At 44.5% G+C, this 18307-nt stretch overlaps 1 protein-coding gene across 1 annotated transcript in view; it reads right to left on the bottom strand.

Annotated features, from left to right (window-relative positions):
• The window catches only part of TIAM1 (TIAM Rac1 associated GEF 1), a 331093-nt gene that overhangs the window by 214374 nt on the left and 98412 nt on the right, over positions 1 to 18307 (bottom strand). The window contains 2 exon segments of the mRNA XM_032476437.1: positions 3884 to 4051; positions 5021 to 5096. The gene's annotated coding sequence lies outside the window, so the exon portion shown is untranslated.

Genomic DNA, 18307 nt, shown 5'->3' with positions numbered 1-18307 from the left:
GCAAACAAGACACTGGGCAGATGGCAAAGGCCTAAAAGAAGAGTTATGGTTTGGCTCCTCAACCTCCACACTTCACCCCACATCAGCCATCTCTCCAGAGCGAAGCTCCCGGGAGCCCATGGATTTGGCCACTCTGAAAGCACAAGAGAGAAAATTCCAGAGCCGCGGAGGAAAAACTTTGACAAGCCTCAGAAATGGTCAGGATTCATTTGCTTTGTAACACGAGGACGCACGATCTGAGAATCCCGATGTACAGCCCCCCTTCCTCGTGTGGATTTCCTTAACAGCCAGGGGAGTAGTTGAGTGTCCATAAGAAAAGCATAAATCTACTGCCTGTGTCCACATGTTTGGCTCAGATGGTTTTCATCAGACTTGAAAGAGAAGCTGTCCTTTTCCTTCTCAAATCCAACAGTGAAGCATCCCAAAGGACATGAAAAGCTCTCAGGATAAATCAACCGCAAATGGGAAACGCTTCCTAGCAGGACCAATTACGGAGGGATGGAGGTGGGAGAAACAGCTCTTGCTATGTGTCCCGAGCGCAATCAATAAAAGCCTCCCAGGTCAGCCGAGGACCCTCCGCCGCCTCCTCCTCGTCTCACGTCCAACTTGATGACTTCCAGAACTAGGATATAACAAGTCTCTGCGGCGGGAGGGGATACCAACCAGAACAATACGAGCCTCTGAAGGACAGGTGTCTGCGCAGTTGGACCTGGACCACAGGAAAGAGAAATCCTCTCTTCTGTTGCCACCAGTGCAGATGGATGGGATCTGAGGATCATTTCCTCAGCAGGCAGAAATCCAGGGAAGAGGAACTGGGAAAGGTCACGTCCAAACAAATCTATCATCCAAACTCAGTCCTGGAATGTGCTGGCGGACAGACACCGCCCACAAGAGGAGGGGAAAGCAAGCCCTGACTCGAAATAGCCAGCTCCTCTGAGAAGCCTTCCCGCGAGTGGCTCCGAGAAAGCCCGACGTGGTCAGCTGGTCAGACGGGTCCGAGAAGGCAGGAAGGCACGAGGAAAGGTGCACCCCAGAGAGATGGGGAATGTTCTGTGTGATTCTTCCAGCAATGAGCGACTCCCTCCACCAGTAAAACTAAAACTAACGTGAACTTAGCACCTGATACAAAACACATGGGAGAGCCTCGGTTTTAGGTCTCCTTACCCTTCAGCTCAGTAAAAGAGGATCTCGTTCTATCTAAGACACTTTTACAGTGCGCTTCGCACAAGGCTGGGAATTTTTAGCAAAGTTAGCTGGAATTGACAGTAATATTACAGTATTGATTATCTTATTAACAGCATCAGTAATCATATTCACGGCTGTTGCTGAAGCATGTGTTCCTCCCAAAGATGAAAACTAAGTCACCATCAAGCAAACCCACTGAGTTAGTTAACAAACCACTTTCTTCGATCACAGCCATTCAAGATGTTCCCTCAAAACCCATACACTAGTGTGTAAAAATGAGAGGTGTGTGCCCCTACCCTCCCTCCCGTTTCTAATCCAGGAATCAGGCGCGTGGGTGATCAATTACTGATGTTAGAAACCAATGCAACTAAAATGCACTACTTTGCCTGCTCCCAGGTTGCTGTTCTCGGTACCCAGACTGTTCTCTCCTCCATCCCATGTTGGGATGATGGGACTGACATTGCCTCTTCTGGGTTTAGACTCTCAGCATCCCTTTCCCTTTTCTTCATATTGCTTTCCTTTCAAGGTCCCCGTGAGTGCATTTTACTGCTGGGGAAGGGAATTTGGTCTTTTAAGCTCTGAGTGATTTGGGGAGAATACTGGCCTCTCTTGTTTTGTTTCTGGCCGTGACCCAACAGGATGCTTTCTTCACATTGTCTCTTCCGCGTTTGGCTCCACCAACCAACCGGCCTTCTGATGCCACCCAAGGGATTTCTCTACAAGACAGATGGTAGGTGTCATCCTCCCATCCCCAAAGACTCTTCAGTGGGTTTTGATTTTCTGCTAGTACAATTCAAACTCCTTCATGCTACCTTTAAAAAGGGCTCCACCACAGGACCCCCACTGAACTCTCCCTTTTCCCGTCCACATAGTCCCTCACAAACCCCACCTGCCACCGCATGGGACCAGTCCTCCTCTCCCCTCAAGCCCAGCATCCTCCTGCTTCACCAGTGCCCTCGTGCTGCTCCCCTAGTCCTGCACGCTTTCCCTGCCTCCTCCTACCCCAAATTCTTGCTCATCTTCTATTCACCCTGCAGGATCCGAACCTCAAGGGCTGTGTATCCCACAAAGTGATCTTTAGTCCCTGGACAAAAGTGGTTCCCTGCTCAGTGCTTTCACCCCACTCTGCTTACATTTTGACACAGATTAAGGCTTAAGTTATAATGATTGATCATTGCATCAGTCTTCTCCAGCAAATTATGAACTCAACGCAGTGATCATCCCCAGCATCCCCAGCAGCAACTCTGCTGCTCCACCCACCGTAAACAATCACTGGATACAGAGCCACATCAGAAATGAGTAAATTCAATTAAAACACTGGGAAAGCGTGGGGAGTCCAAATGCACCCTCTGTTCCACCTTGGAATCTCGTCAGACCCCTGCAAACAGCTGCTTGGAGCAGAGTGAGGACTTTCACAGCTATTGGGGATTTGTAAACAAACGTTCTATCTGAAATCTAGGCCCCCAAACCAAGGAGTACTAACCTTCTGTTGGTTTGTGAGCCCTAGAATTTTCCATAAAGCCAAGATACACTTCAGGATTTATTTCATACATGTTTCACCACCATCCATCACTAATTAGACAGTTAAATTCTACAAACAGACATAATAGCCTAAGAGGGCTTCATGGCTAGAATTGCAAGGATCTTCTGATGCTTCTGAACTTGGCGGACGATTTGAGGAACCTGGTAGCAGCCTCTAAAGTGAATCAAATTAACATTTAACAGAACGCAAGCAAAGACCCTGATCTGGAGCTGAATTGCCACAGATCACAGAAATGAAACGCACGGTCTGTAACAGGGATTCTGCTGCCACATGCAAGAAGAAACCTCTTGCCACCAAGGAGGCAGAGAAGAGGCGAGGACATCCCAGAACACCTGCAGGTCAGCACACCTACGGTCCCCACGGATGCTGCAGACACTCCCAGCCACATTCTACCTATGGAGTCAGGGAGGTGGAGGACGTGTTCACGGTGGTTTTCAGAAGGGTGACCTGGGATGACAGTCTCACTGAAAAGGAGACACGCTAGAACCCACACCTGAAGGGGTGGCGGGGACCCCCCATGGCTCCCAGGGAAAGAGAGCTCCAGGCAGAGGGGGAGGTCAGGACGAGGGCTTTGAGGCTGGAGTTTGCCTGGTACGTCTGAGCCACAGCCAAGGGGAGGAGGTAAGAGGGGAACAGCAGAGGGGAGGGGGCAGCTCCTACTGGGGCCCCAGAAACCACTGTAAACACTTTGGTTTTGATGGGGGTGGGGGTGGGGGCGGCAGCGTGCACGGGAAAGCACGGGAAGGTTTTGAGCAGAGTGACACTGTCTGATCTAAAAGGTGCCCTCTGGCTATTGTTTTGAGACAGATTGTGGGAGAGCAAGACAGGAGCAGAGGGGCCATGCCGGAAAAGGCTCTCCAGCATCCACGCAGGGACCACACAGCTGCGGTCTGGAGTTACGGTTTAGGCACCGGCCACCAGCATGGATTTAAGAACATCCAGGGATGTCCACCTCCCCCGGCCCAGCGGCTGCGGACAGAAGCCCAGCAGCGGCCCCAGCGAGGGAGAGCACGTGACTCCAGATGAAAGAAGAGGTCTCTGCGGCTTTTCAGGTCATCTCCACAGCAGATGTGAGCGGCCAGTCAAGCAAGAGTCCAGCTTTAAGCCCAGGGAGTGAGAGAGGTCACCCGAAATGAAAAGGAGACTGAGACCCACCTTCTCGTGGGAGCTCCCCAGAAAACGCGGAGAAAACACACACCAGCCGGAGAAGAAAGGCAGCTGGCCAGCACTGAGGACTCCGCACAGGACTCGGTCTCAAAGGGCAGCCCTTCGCAGCCAGCTGCGTGGCGAGGCCTCTGAGAACTGTCCCTTCTTTACCTGCCGCTGAACAAAAGAAAGGGGGATCAAGGTTACACACGCAGGTGGCTTTGAAGCCCAGCTGTGTCCCTGGCCTCCCAGCTCCTCCACTGAGTTGAGTCACGGCTGAAGGTACAAGCATACCGCTCTCTGCACCCTCCCTCGGTCTTCCCCAGACACGGCCGGCCGGGCCCAGAGCACAGACCAGCGCCCCACGGCATCCTGGCCAGGAGCCACCCCTCAGCCCCCCACTCTGGAACCAGCTCAGCCCCAACCATGTCTGAGGCCTCCAGCAAGTCACTAAACACCTCTGGCCTCCTCCGTCCTCCTCTGCACGATGAGGATTAAGTGAGATCGTTCATGAATGCACCCAGTACCTGGATGGCACTCAACAATGGGGAATTATTCTTGGAATCATTACTGTTAATTCTGTTACCTGTCCATGAATGCGTAAGAAATCTATGTATTGGAAGCAAAGTAAAATGATGAAAAGGTTCACCAGGACCAAGAAGTAAGTGATGCATCATTAAACAACGGAGGAATAAAAATGGGGGGGGGGGATGCTTTATTTTATTTTGTCTGATTAAATTTTTTTATTAAAGTATGGTTGATTTCCAATATCATATCAGTTTCAGAGGTACAACATAGTGATTCAATATTTTTATAGATTATACTCCATTTAAAGTTATAAAATATTGGCTGCATGCCCTGTGCTGTACAAAATACCCTTGTATCTTATTTATTTTATACATAGTAGTTTGGACCTTTTAATCCCTAACCCTATCTTACCCCGCCCCCAGAGCTCTCCCCACTCACTTGCTCTCTATATCTGTGAGTCTGTTTCTGTTTCGTTCTATTCATTCCTTTATTCTTCAAATTCCATATATCAGTGATAGCACACAGAACTTGCCTTTCTCTAACTGATTTCGCTAAACATAGTATCCTATAGGTCAGACGGGCCATTTGAAGCATGTATTCAAAGAAAAGAAGACCCACCTTGAGCTAAGTGCCACCTTCCCGAAGACCTTGACCCTTTGTGAACAGATAAACCTCCTCAGTGCTTCTAAGGGAACTGTGAAGACAATTACATACGTTCCATATGACAACACTTGAAAACACTCTCTCAGGACACTAATTCAGCAATAAAATGCATTAGACGTATTTAAGGTTCACACCCTTGGACCTGGTAAATCTGCATCTAAAATTTTTAAAGATATAAGAAGAGATGCAAAGGTTTATATATAAGGAAGTTCATAAGCCCCACAATTAAGAAAACCAAAAACTGGAAAACTAAATATTGAGCCAGAGGAAATGAGTTAAACTGTTACATCCTTATAAGGAACTACTATGCAATTTTCAAAAGGGGCGACTTTAGGAGAAATATCTATCAGGAGAGGCTGAGCTACCTGAGAACATGGTAAAAGGATTAGACTGGGCCACAAGCATTACTCCTGCCTTTGTCACATAATAATATATCATGGTACAGAAAACAGGATTTGAAAGGAAAAACAAAACTCCTTTAAGCCAGCAAGCATGGTTCAGGACTGCTGACATCAGCCACAGTGCCCAAGGACAGACCCAGGGGCCAGAGCCTCCCACTTTCCTGACACCCCCTCTGGATGCCAGTGAACATGGGCTCCCAAAATCTTCAGGAATTGAGTGTGAAAAACTATTTTGGAGAGGCTTATTAAGGGACATTTGTGAAAGATGTTTCCAGCATCCTGTATGCAAGTCAACTTAAAGACCCTGAAGACAAATGAATTCAATATAGGTTCTCAGTAAAGTATGCAAGATTGTCCAAAATGAGGCACCAATTTAGAACTGAAAGGACTGCCTGACTTGCTGTTTTGTTCTTGTTACCATTATTTGGTGGAGGTGCTTTCGACCAAGTTTATACTTCTCAAATCTTTGCTTGACAAAGTAGAATTGCCTTCAGAACTCAAACTTCTAAGTAGTTAGTTAAATGGTGTCCCTGAAAATTCATGTCCACCTGGTTATGTCCATGTAACTCCAGAATGTGGTCTTATTTAGAAATAGGGTCTTTGCAGATGTAATGAAGATAAGATGAGGTCACAGTGGATGAGAATGAGCCCCAAATCCAGTGACTGGTGGCACTGAAAGAAGAGAAGGTCTTGTAATAACCTATAATGATAAAGAATATGAAAAAGAAAATATATATATAAAACTGAATCAAAATCCTGTACACCAGAAACTAACACAACATTGTAAATCGATACATCAATTTAAAAACAGGAGAGGAGAAGACATAAAGAGAAGAAGGTCATGTGAAGACAGAGGCAGAGATTCGCTGACGCAGCTAGAAGCCAAGCAATGCTAGAGACTGCCAGGAGCCACTAGACGCTAAGAAGGGGACCCTTCCCTGGAGCCTTCAGAAGAACCATGGCCCTACCAACACCTAGATTTTGGGCTTCTGGCTTCCAGAAATGAAAAGGAATGAAATTCTGTTGTAAGCCACTAAGTTGGTGGTGATTTACTGTAACAGCCCTAGAACACTGGTACAGTGTACAAGCACCAGCCCCACAGACAAGAGAACGTAAACACACAAAGGATTGCTGTGGACTGAATGCCTGTGTTCCACCCACCCCCTACCCCAAACTCATGTGTTGAAGCCCTAGTCTCCAGTGTGATGGTATTGGGAGGGGGACTTTGGGGAGGTGATCAGGTCATAAGGGTGGAGCCCTCATGAGTGGGATTAGTGGCCGTACAAGAAGAGATATAAGAAAGAGAATTTCTCTTTCATATGAGGATACAGCAGAAGATGTCCCTCTACAAACCAGGAAGAAGACTCTCTCCAGAAACCAAATCCACCAGTGCCTTAACCTTGGACTTCCCAGCCGTGTTGTTGAAGCCACCCAGGCTACAATGTTTTTGTTACAGCTGCCCGAGCTGACTAAGACAGGATGACCAGAAGGAAAGTATGCTAAAGACGCATGTTACTTTACAGCTTCATTTCAGACTGGGTGTAGGGGTGGGAGATAGTTGCAAAGAAATGCTGAAAGATGAAAATAATGCTAAGACATTATTAGCAGTTGTCTTGTTTCTCAAAGCAGTGGTCCCTACACATCTGTGTGTATAAGCGTTACCGGGCAAGAGCATTAGAATACAGACCCCTATGCATGCCGCCACCCTAGTCTCTGATGCAACAGAGGGTGTATTTTTAACAAGTACCCTCATGTTCTAACAAAGCTGGCTTCCTGGTCACACTTAGAAAGATTCCACTGGCGATTCAACATGAATATCTCTAAAGTCCTCTTTAGAGATGCCCATCTACCTACTTCTCCAGCCTAGGCTCTCAAGTCCCTCTCCAGCAACCCCAAAGCACATGGCCCCTTCCTGCCTGAGCTCACACCATCCGTGACTGCTGCCGGGGATGTCCTGCACCTCCACCTGCACCCACCTTTGCCTGGCTGCTCCTGGACTCATCAGCACAGGCCTGGCTGCCTCAAGGAAATCTCCCTGACTGCACACTGATCACTCACTCATTCATTCACCATCTCTCCAGAGCCTACTAAGAACCAATGTTCTTGGTACCAAGAAAAATGACCCCCACAGAACTGATACTCTTATAGGTAAAGACACAAGAAACACACACGTAGTGGCTAGGAGCTGGACTCTGGAGCCAGACTGCCTCTCCTGGAATCCCGAGACAAGCTCAATCCCCAACCTCACCCCAACGGGGCTGTTGCCAGGATCCAGCGAGTCAATACTTGTAAGAGTGCGGGAAGAGATCGTTACTACTAAATAAACAAGATCATTTCAGATTCTGACACGTACTATATAATGAACAGGGTACCGTGATACAGTAACTGGTTCTCTATCATGGGGAGGACATCATGGGGTAGGGGAGGGTTATTTAGGGTAAACCTTGAAGGAGCTGTGTCATAAGGCTTGGCCAGTCTTGGGGATCCAACATTTTAGTTCTCAGACTACAAAATCTCAGTGATCAGAGAGCTGTTCTCCAGCATGTCTGCACGCAGTGTGCCTCCTGGCAAGGACTGAGCTATTTTCATCATAAAGATTTGAGTGAGACAGTCCTTTAAGCATTTCTGAGAGCAGTGGGGCTGACGGACGGAGGCCCAGAAAGAGAGGAAGGACAAGATGGTTACTCCTGGTGGCTGTGACCACTGTGATCAGCCTCAGGTACCTCTGATGCCATCCTTTGAAAATCCAGAGAAGTTATGAGAGACGCTATTGGTGATAAGAGTTCCACAGGCCCAGAGAGCAGCAAGGATGGCAATGTTAATTATCAATGCCAATGCGACAGCATGGAACCCACATGCTGGGGAGGCCTGCTGACATTGGAACTCTAAGTCTGTAACCCTGGGCTATGTCTCCGATTACCATGTTAGGTACTCCAGGGTCGGGGATGCATCTGTCTCTGAATGCACACGAACTAGAGCGAGGGCACACGCTAAATGTAATGCTGGATGAATAGAGGAACAAACCTACAAATGGTCTTGGGTCATAAAGCATCAAAACAGACATGGTAGGGAGAGGGTATAGCTCAGTAGAAGAGTGAATTAAAAAAAAAAAAAGAAACCTAATTACCACCACCACCACTCCTGAAAAAAAAGGCGTGAAAAAAATTAAAATTAAATTTAAAATGTTTTAAAAACATACAACATGGTATATATCTGAAACTAATATAATATTGTAAATCAACTGTATTGAAATTAAAACATGCATGCACATGCACACAACGCACGCACGCACACACACAGTGATGGTTAGATTGCCTGGAAATGGTAATTGCTGGACCTTACATGCCATATTTTTGGTCACCTTGTAGAATCCTAGATATCAAGGTGGGTGATGTATGATGAAATAGGCCCTAAAGCCACGATAGACTTGTCCACGGTCCCACATCTACCAGCCATGACAAGCACTATCCATAATGACAGCAGCCCGCTCCACCTGCAAGTTTGGACCCAGAAAAACTATACCCTGCAGCTCCTAGCACCATTCAACCCCTTCTTGCCCAACTCCGAATTTCTTATGTTCCTATGTCCCAGTGAATCTAAACGAACTGCCTGATCATTTACTGATTAAAAAAGTTCTGATGCCTTCAGCACTGACACTTCAGAGGAGACAGCTCCCTCCAGAAGATTCTAGTGCCCTCTAGAAAGGCCTCGAGAGGACACACCACCTCCACTTCCACTCCTGGTGAGTCACAGTTAGGAGGGGAATGCAGTGACCGCCCCACATAGGGATGGGGGTGCTTGGACTTAAAAGATGAAAATCTGAAGTCTGTAAGATAAAGCTTCCAACCTTTGCTTTAAGATGCTTTACAACCTGGAAGTAACCTGCCCTCCCCACCTGGTTCCTGTGGCCGCTCCTCCCACCGTGGTCACAGCAGCCTCCTTGAATCCCCATCCCCATGAACAAACTGAGACCTTTGCACTTTTGCTCGGGACCTCAACCCAGAAACTGCTTTCCCTCCATGTGCATGGTGGCTTCCTAAGACTTTTACTCACCTATCAAAATCCCAATCAGGCATCGTCGTCACTCCCTAAAGATTCCCTTGAATACTTCAAAGAGAACCACCCATGCTCCACCACCATGGTCCAGACTCTGGACCATCCATCAGTATGGATGGCTCTCTGTCCTATGACAGGGTGAGCTCCTCAAGGACACAAACTGAGTCTCACTTTTTACCACATCATCATCGCCAAGAGAGTCACTTAATAGACGCTGATTGGAGGCTATCCCACTGTGAGATCTGTGGACAGCAACCATCCTGAAAATGTGAGCATTAAGCCAGAGGGGGCTCCCTCATCTTCTGCTCGTTAGACACTTTCAAAGCAACCAAGGTGTCTCCATTACAGAAATTAGTACTTTGTGATTAATATCTATGTAGAAATTCACTCAATGCCCATCTTCCCCACAAAATCAATAGCTCTTTAGAGCCAGGGGATGTGTCTGGTATTTACCGCCGTATCTCTGGGTCCCAGCCCTACATCTGGCCCTTGGCAATAGGAGCAATCAGATGGTGATAAACAAATCCCTTACCAGTGAGATGAGTTGACACCTTAGAAAGTTACACGCAAACTTCGCAAAGATTATGCTGAGTGAAAGAAGCCAGTCATAAAAGGCCACAAATTTTTTATTCCATTTATATGAAATGTCCAGAATAGGCAAATCTATAGAGGCAGAAAGTAGATTAGTGACTGTCTAGGGTAGAGTGAGGGCAACATCTGGAGGGAAAGGGGTAGTGACTGCTGGGTACAGGGTTTCTTCTGGGGGTGATAAATATCTTCTATAATTGATTGTGGTGATAACTGCACAACCCTGAAAATATACTAAAAAAATCACTGGCTTGTACACTTGAAATGGTGAACCACATGGTATGTGAATTGTATCTTAATAAAGCTGTTCTCCAAGAAAAAGTTGTGTAAGTTCTGCTGTCAAGGATATTCAAAAACTAAGTCTGCTCAAAGGTAAATGGTATCCTTAGCAGAAACCATGGAAATCTTCAGAAAACAGATAAATTTTTAATAGATACAGATTTGATCTTATTTTGTATCTTATAACCAGAACTTAAAAGAATGCTTGAAAGCATCTGCTTTGAGTTTCTTATTAATAAAGTATTGGAAACTGGTACAGAGAAATTTAGTGATTTAAGATCTCATATCCAGTTGGTAGCAGCTTAAGGTCCAAACTCAATCACGGCAACGTTATTCACAACAGTCAGAAGATGGAAGCAACCCAGGCATCCATGGACGGACGACTGGTTAATGAAAATGGGACATATATACAAAAGAGAGTATTATTCAGCCTTAAAAAGGAAGGGAACCCTCTAAGATGAACCTCGAGACATTATGTTAAGTGAAAGAAGCCAGTCACTAAAGGACAAATACTATAGGATTCCACTTATATGAGGGACCTAGACTCTATTAAATCCATAGAAACAGAAAACAGACTGGTGGTTGCCAGGGACTGGGGGAGGGGAGAATGGGGAATTGTTGTTTAATGGGTACAGTTTCAGTTTTGCAACATATAAATAATTCTACAAATGGATTACACAGCAATGTGAATGTACTCACTACTGAACGGTACACTTAGAAATGGTTAAAATGATGAATTTTGTGTCCTGTGTATTTTATCACAATTTACTATAAATGTTTTTAATTTTTTCATTGAAGTACTAGTTGATTTACAATGTTGTTAGTTTCAGGTGTACAGCAATATAATAATTTTTTTTTAAAGAGATCCAAGCTCAAGCCTCCTAACTCCTACCCTAGCCACAATCTCCTGCATGGCCCTCCCAGACCCAGATAAAAAGGAGACACACTCAGACTTCACTCATAGAGAAATCAGTCAGTCCCTCCAAGAGACTGCTTCTAGGGAATTCCAAGAATTTTAACAAATCTCAGCAGCCCTGATCAGTATACAGATCAATAAAGTAGAAGCCACGCCACATGTCGGAGTGTTCCTGGAACAAAGCCCTGCCAGAAGGAAAGTGGGAGGCTGCAAAGGTAGCCGGCAATGGGCTCACAGCAGGACAGACAGCTTTCTCCAGGACAGAGCGTCTCAGACCGAACTGGGTCCAGAAGCAGCCAGGGATCTTCAGAAAATGCAGATTCTGGTTCACCTGGGTGAGGCCTGAGATCCTGCATTTCTAACAGGCTGCCAGATGACACAGGTGCAATGCTGGTCCCAGGGACCACTCTTGACTGCTTTGGGCAGCCAGGGTCGAGATGAAACTCCACACCACATTCCTCTCCCCAGATGAGCAGCTACCTTCACGGGCTGGGAACTCCACGGAATCATTCAGTTTGCAGTGGAACTAAGCACACCATCACAAGTCGACATATCTCAGCTCATTTTAGCTGGCGTTAGAAAACATACATATTCAGATTTTATGCTTTATGAAAACGGAAGTTTGATTTATATTAAAACTGGGTCAGTGGATTGACTGCTTGATTGGGGGATTTGGGGGGAGGAAAAAACAACTGTGGTCCCATTCTTTAAAGGGAGCACTAAATAGGACTTAAAACTCAGCAGTCGGTAGAATCTGGTCTAATAATCTGATTCAGACACTTGTTCAGATCCCTTGAGAAACCATCTTGGCAAAAGCCACAACACAGAGAGCCCACACATCCTGCTTTACAAAGAGTCATAGACGACGTGTTTTTTGCACCTTGATTTTCATGAAGTTTTGGTTTTCATGCCAGTCCCTAGTGAAAATTAGCTAGGAAGAAAAGTCGTCTGCAAAGTTAAGAGAGGTTTGTAATGGCTTGAGCCTGCGGTCAACGGGACAGATACTCTACAGGAAAAGACAAGCACTGAGAGAAGCAAAAATGACAGGTTATATCTTTAGGATTAGAGGTCACGAATTAAAATTAAAAGTAATCATATGGGAGAAAAAAATAAACAATCCAATCCAAAAATGGGCAGAAGACCTAAACAAGCAATTCTCCAAGGAAGACATACAAATGATCAAAAAGCACATGAAAAAATGCTCAATATCACTAATTATCAGAGAAATGCAAATCAAAACTACAATGAGGTATCACCTCACACCAGTCAGAATGGCCGTCATTCAAAAATCCACAAATGACAAATGCTGGAGAGGCTGTGGAGAAAGGGGAACCCTCCTACACTGCTGGTGGGAATGCAGTTTGGTGCAGCCACTATGGAAAACAGTGTGGAGATTCCTCAAAAGACTAGGAATAGACTTACCGTATGACCCAGGAATCCCACTCCTGGGCTTGTATCCAGAAGGAAATCTACTTCAGGATGACACCTGCACCCCAATGTTCATAGCAGCACTATTTACAATAGCCAAAACATGGAAACAGCCTAAATGTCCATCAACAGGTGACTGGATAAAGAAGAGGTGGTATATTTATACAATGGAATACTACTCAGCCATAAAAACCGACAACATAATGCCATTTGCAGCAACATGGATGCTCCTGGAGAATGTCATTCTAAGTGAAGTAAGCCAGAAAGAGAAAGAAAAATACCATATGAGATCGCTCATATGTGGAATCTAAAAAACAAAAACAAACAAACAAACAAAAACAAAGCGTAAATAAAGGACAGAAATAGACTCACAGACAGAGAATACAGACTTGTGGTTACCAGGGGGGTGGAGGGTGGGAAGGGAAAGACTGGGATTTCAAAATTGTAGAATAGACTACACTGTATAGCACGGGAAATATACACAAAATGTTATGATAACTCAGAGAAAAAAATGTGACAATGAGTGTGTATATGTCCATGAATAACTGAAAAATTGTGCTGAACACTGGAATTTGACACAACATTGTAAAATGATTATAAATCAATAAAAAATGTTAAAAAAAAAAAGTAATCATATGGGGGCAGTTACTTTTAAAAAGAGAAAGCAAATAATTGGATCTTTGCAAGCAAAAACTAATCCAAAATACTCTATAGAAACTGAGTGCGACTACAGAGAACTTTGCACCAAAGGAGCTTCTCACTTTCACAGCAATTGCTAATACCTGTTCCCGTATCTGTGACAACTGATTAGCCCTCATTTTATTGCTATTGCAATTAGCAACTCCCCCATAGGAGACGGTGGTTTACCTGTTACTCATAATATCCATTAAGTGATTCTCTCAAGGTTCAAAGCTCACAAACTTTACCAGTGTTTCCTTGCTGCCAAGCCAACTTAATTAAAAACAAAACAAAACAAAACAAAACAAAACAAAACAAAACAAAACAAAACACAACCTTCACCTTAAAGGACAGGCATCAACAATTCAAATGAAAACCTCAAGATGTTAAAGGAGAACGAATACAGTGCTTAGTACTAACCACAGTGCAACAAAATAAGAATTTTCATATTCTGCCCTGGTGGTGTCACTGGTAAAATCTTTTTAGTGTAAAGTAAATAGGCAACATATAAACTTTTTACAATGTTTAGACTCTTTGATCTAATGCTTCCTCTTCTGAGGATCTATTCTAAAGACATGATCCAAAATTTGGAAGTTTTGGAAATAAAGACATCCTCTGCAGTATTTAGTCACGATAGAATAAGAATGTGAAATGAGCCCTGGGGGTCTGCACCCTGTCATTGTAGCGAAGCGGGAACTACATTTCCCAGAATCCCCTCTCCCGGGCGGTACTGGTTTAGGATTGGCCACGAGGGGAGCCGGCCCAGGATTTGGAAGCACAAGTGGAGAAGCGGGTGGGGGTCAGGGTCGTGAGTCCATTCGGTGCCGCATGGGGGCCACAGCCCCTTTAGCTCCTGAGCCAGACTCGTGTGCAGCTCCAAAGGCAGAGGCAGAGCGGTTCTCTGCAAGTCACCCCGAGTCATGGAGGCAGGAGGCGGGAGGAGAGACTCGGGCTTCAGTGTGCCCTGGCTCTCCCAGCACCAACCTGCGGCTGTTCGGCCCGACATGTGCAGCCAGAGGCAGAGACAAGAGCCTTCCACAGACTTCTCCCGGCTCCCACAAGGGCCTGGGCTCAACTTCCCATGAGAAATCCCTCTTCCTCACCTCCCACTGTGGTGCTTCACTTTACGCGTCTCCATGACTAGCTAAGATGCCTAGACAATTGGTAAAACAGTATTTCTGGGTGAGTCCGTGAGGTGTCTATAGATGAGATTAGCTTTCACTAAAGTGGGCGGGTGTCATCCAATTCACTGAGGGACCGAAGAGAACAGAAAAGTGGAGGGAGCATGAATTCTCTCTCTCTGGGCGGGGACATTCATTTTCTTCTGCCCCAGGACATTGGCAGTCCTGGTTCTCAGGCTTTCGGATTCAGACTGAGCCACACGACTGGCTTTCCTGGTCTCTGGTGTGCAGGTAGCGGGCAGATCATGGGACTTCTCAGCAATCACAACTGCAGGAACCAATTCCCATAATAAACCTGAATGTTTCTCTCCCACTCTTTCTTTCTTTCTTCTTTCTTTCTCTTTCCTCCTCTCTCTCTTCCCCCCATATGGATGGGTAGATAGGTAGATAGATGGATAGATGGATAAAGATATTCTATTGGTTTGTTCTGTTTCTCAGGAGAACCCTGACTAATACACTCACCAAACCCTAACTGAGACATAATCAATACATGTAAATAAGATTCAAGTAAATCCCAGTACACCACTCCATGGAATGTTAAACACTTGTTAAAACAGATGTTTACAAAGTACTTAAGGACATTTGTAACACAACCATTTTTCCCATGAAATGGGGGGAAATGTCAAGCTAGAATTTAAATTTATCTTTTATTCATTCTATATAAAATAAACACAAGACAAAGAGGGGGAAAAGACGACATCAAATTACAACAGTTTGATCTAGGAGTTAGTATTTGTTTCTTCCAGTATTTTCTAATTTTTAAATTTTCTATATGTTTTCTGTATCTTTTTAAGAATTAAAATTGTTTAAAATTAGAACTATAGTCTTTTCAACAAATGGTGCTGGAACAACTGGACATCCACATGTAAAAAGAAGAATCTAGACACAGACTTTAGGCCCTTTATAAAAATAGACTCAACATGGATCATAGACCTGCATGTAAAATGTAAAAACAGAAAACTAACAAACAAAACTATAAAAGATAACGTAGAAGAAAACCTAGATGACCTGGGATGTGGCAAGGACTTTTTAGATATAACATCAGAAGCATGATCCATGAAAGATATAATTGATAAGCTGGACTTCATTAAAATTTACAACTTCTGCTCTGCAAAGACAATCTGAAGGGAATGAGAAGACAAGTCACAAGCTAGAAGACACCTGATAAAGGACTGTTATCTAAAATACACAAAGAACTCTTAAAACTCAATGACAAGAACACAAACAACCCAGTTAAAAAATTCATCAAAGACCTTCATAGACACCTCACCAAAGAAGACACGCAGATGGTAAATAAGCAGAGAAAGGCAAACTAAAACAATGAGATACCACTACCTATCTGAATGGCCAAAATCCAGAACACTGACAACACCAAATGCTGACGAAGATGTGGAGCAACAGGAATGCTCATGTGTTGCTACAGGGAATGCACCATTTTGGTGGTTTCTTACAAAACTAAATGTATTCTTACCATACAACCCAGCAACCACACTCCTTTGTATTTACCCAAAGGAGTTGAAAACTTAACATTCGCACAAAAGCCTGTACTCAGATATCAATAACAGTTTCATACATAACTGCCAAAGCTAAGAAGCAACCAAGATATCCTATCCAAGTAGGTGAATCGATAAATAAACTGTGGTACCTTAGACAATGGAATATTACTCAATGCTATAAAGAAATGAGCTATCAAGCCACAAAATGACATAGAGGAACCTCAAATGCACATCACTAAATCAAAGAAGCCAATCTGAGAAGGCTACATTCCATACGGTTCCAACTAGATGACATTCTGGAAAAAGAGACATTATGGAGAAAGTAAAAGAATCGTTGGTGGCCAGGAGTTTGCGGGAGGGAGCTGGATAATCAGGTGGAGCACAGAGGATTTTTAGGGCAGCGAAACTATACTGTATGATAATTACAATGGTAAATACATGTCATTATAAATTTGTCAAAACCCATAAAATGTACAAGACCAAGAGTGAACCCCAATGTAAACTATGGGCTTTAGAGGATAATGATGTGTCAGTGCAGGGTCACCAACTCCAACAAATATTACCACTCTGGTTGTGAATGTTGATGAAGGGGGAGGGTATGCACGTGTGGAGGCAAGGGGTAGATGGGAAATCTCTACACCTTCTGCTCAATATCATGGTAAACCTAAAACTGCTGTAAAAAAATAGTCTATTAAATTGTTTTAATTCTTTAAAAATTATTATAAATAGTAAAAATTAAACTCTGAATTCTTTATTTTTCCTCCTTCACTCTCAGCTTAGGTTTTCAATACATCACAAAGACTTTTTGCTAATTTAAGAAAGCCTCTGTTTTTTTGTGTACATCCAACAGAATTGCAAATTCAATATTATTTCACTTCACTGCTGAAAAACCATTCAGTTTTTTTCCAGGAGAAAAGCCAAACTTCTCAGCAGGATCTGGCCATTGATCTTGCCAGCTTAGCTCCTCTTGTGACCCCGCGATAGGAATAATAGTAAAAATCACAACGTAATGACAATAATGATCATGACCCCCAGAGGTGACCAAGTCCTTTGATTGCTCTGTACTTTGCACGTGGTTCTCTTGACTTAAAAATGCTCTCCTTCTCGTCCATATTCACCTGAAGAAAAACCACTCACCAATTAAGACTTAACTTGAACTTCATTCATCTGACGACCTCCCTGACTCTTCGAAGGCATCAACCTCACCTCCCCACGACAGACTCAACATGCGTTCAGTGGCTCCGACCAGACTGTATTGAAAGAGTCTCTCTCCCGCTGGAGGGCTTGTTAAAATTCACATTGTAGGCCCAACCCTCAGAGTGCCCAATTCAGTAGGTCTGGGATAGGACCCAGGAATGTGCATCCTAACAGTTTCCCAGCTGGTGTTGATGTTGGTGGTCTGGGAACAACAGTGTGAGAACGGCTGAGCTGGGACGGAGACCTTTGGGGGTGCAAGCTATGTTTTATTCATTCTTGCATCTCAAAGGCCCAAGAACGGTGCCTGGCACTTAACAGGTGTTCAGGATTGCTTAGATATATTTTTATTTATTTTACTTTTTAAATAAAGAAAGTCCTTTCCCCCACATGTGGCTAACCTCCCTAGAATGCAGTGAAACATGATGTGCAGAGTTACCTGGAATCTGACAACTATTTTCTTGTTTATACCTCTGTGAAATCTGGAAACCTTCATAAACATGGGGTGAAAATGTCAAAAATCCAAGATCCCCTGCCACACACACACGCACACGCACGAGCACGCGCGCGCACACACACTTTGTGAAAAGCTCTCCACATTTTACATAATCATTGTCATTTCTCTGTTGCTCCAGGCAACAAGAAATAAAGCCAGAAACAGGAGGAGACGGACAGAGAATACTTGGCTGCTCTTTTGCTCCCAACTTCTCAGTGGTAAAGCCTACATCATTTTATTTTCCCAAATGCCCTTCAGGGCTGTTTTGTTTTGTTTTGTTGGTTTGTTTGTTTGTTTTAATGGGGGAGTAATTAGGTTTATTATCATTTAGAGGAGGTACTGGGGATTGAACCTGGGGCCTCGTGCATGCTAAGCATGCTCTCTACCACTTGAGCTGTACCCTCCCCACTTTGCCCTTCAGCGTGGTTACTGCCACCCCTCCTCTCCCACCTGCACAATGACAAGGAGGACTGGCAGTACTAAACCCAGGAGCAGGACCCGGGGAATCTGACCTTCAGGTTTAGACATG

The sequence above is a fragment of the Camelus ferus genome, chromosome 1 (assembly GCF_009834535.1).
Source record: "Camelus ferus isolate YT-003-E chromosome 1, BCGSAC_Cfer_1.0, whole genome shotgun sequence".
In the NCBI taxonomy this organism is placed as follows: Eukaryota; Metazoa; Chordata; class Mammalia; order Artiodactyla; family Camelidae; genus Camelus; species Camelus ferus.
Note: the sequence above shows the minus strand (reverse complement) of the source record. Positions and strands in the feature narration are given on the sequence as shown.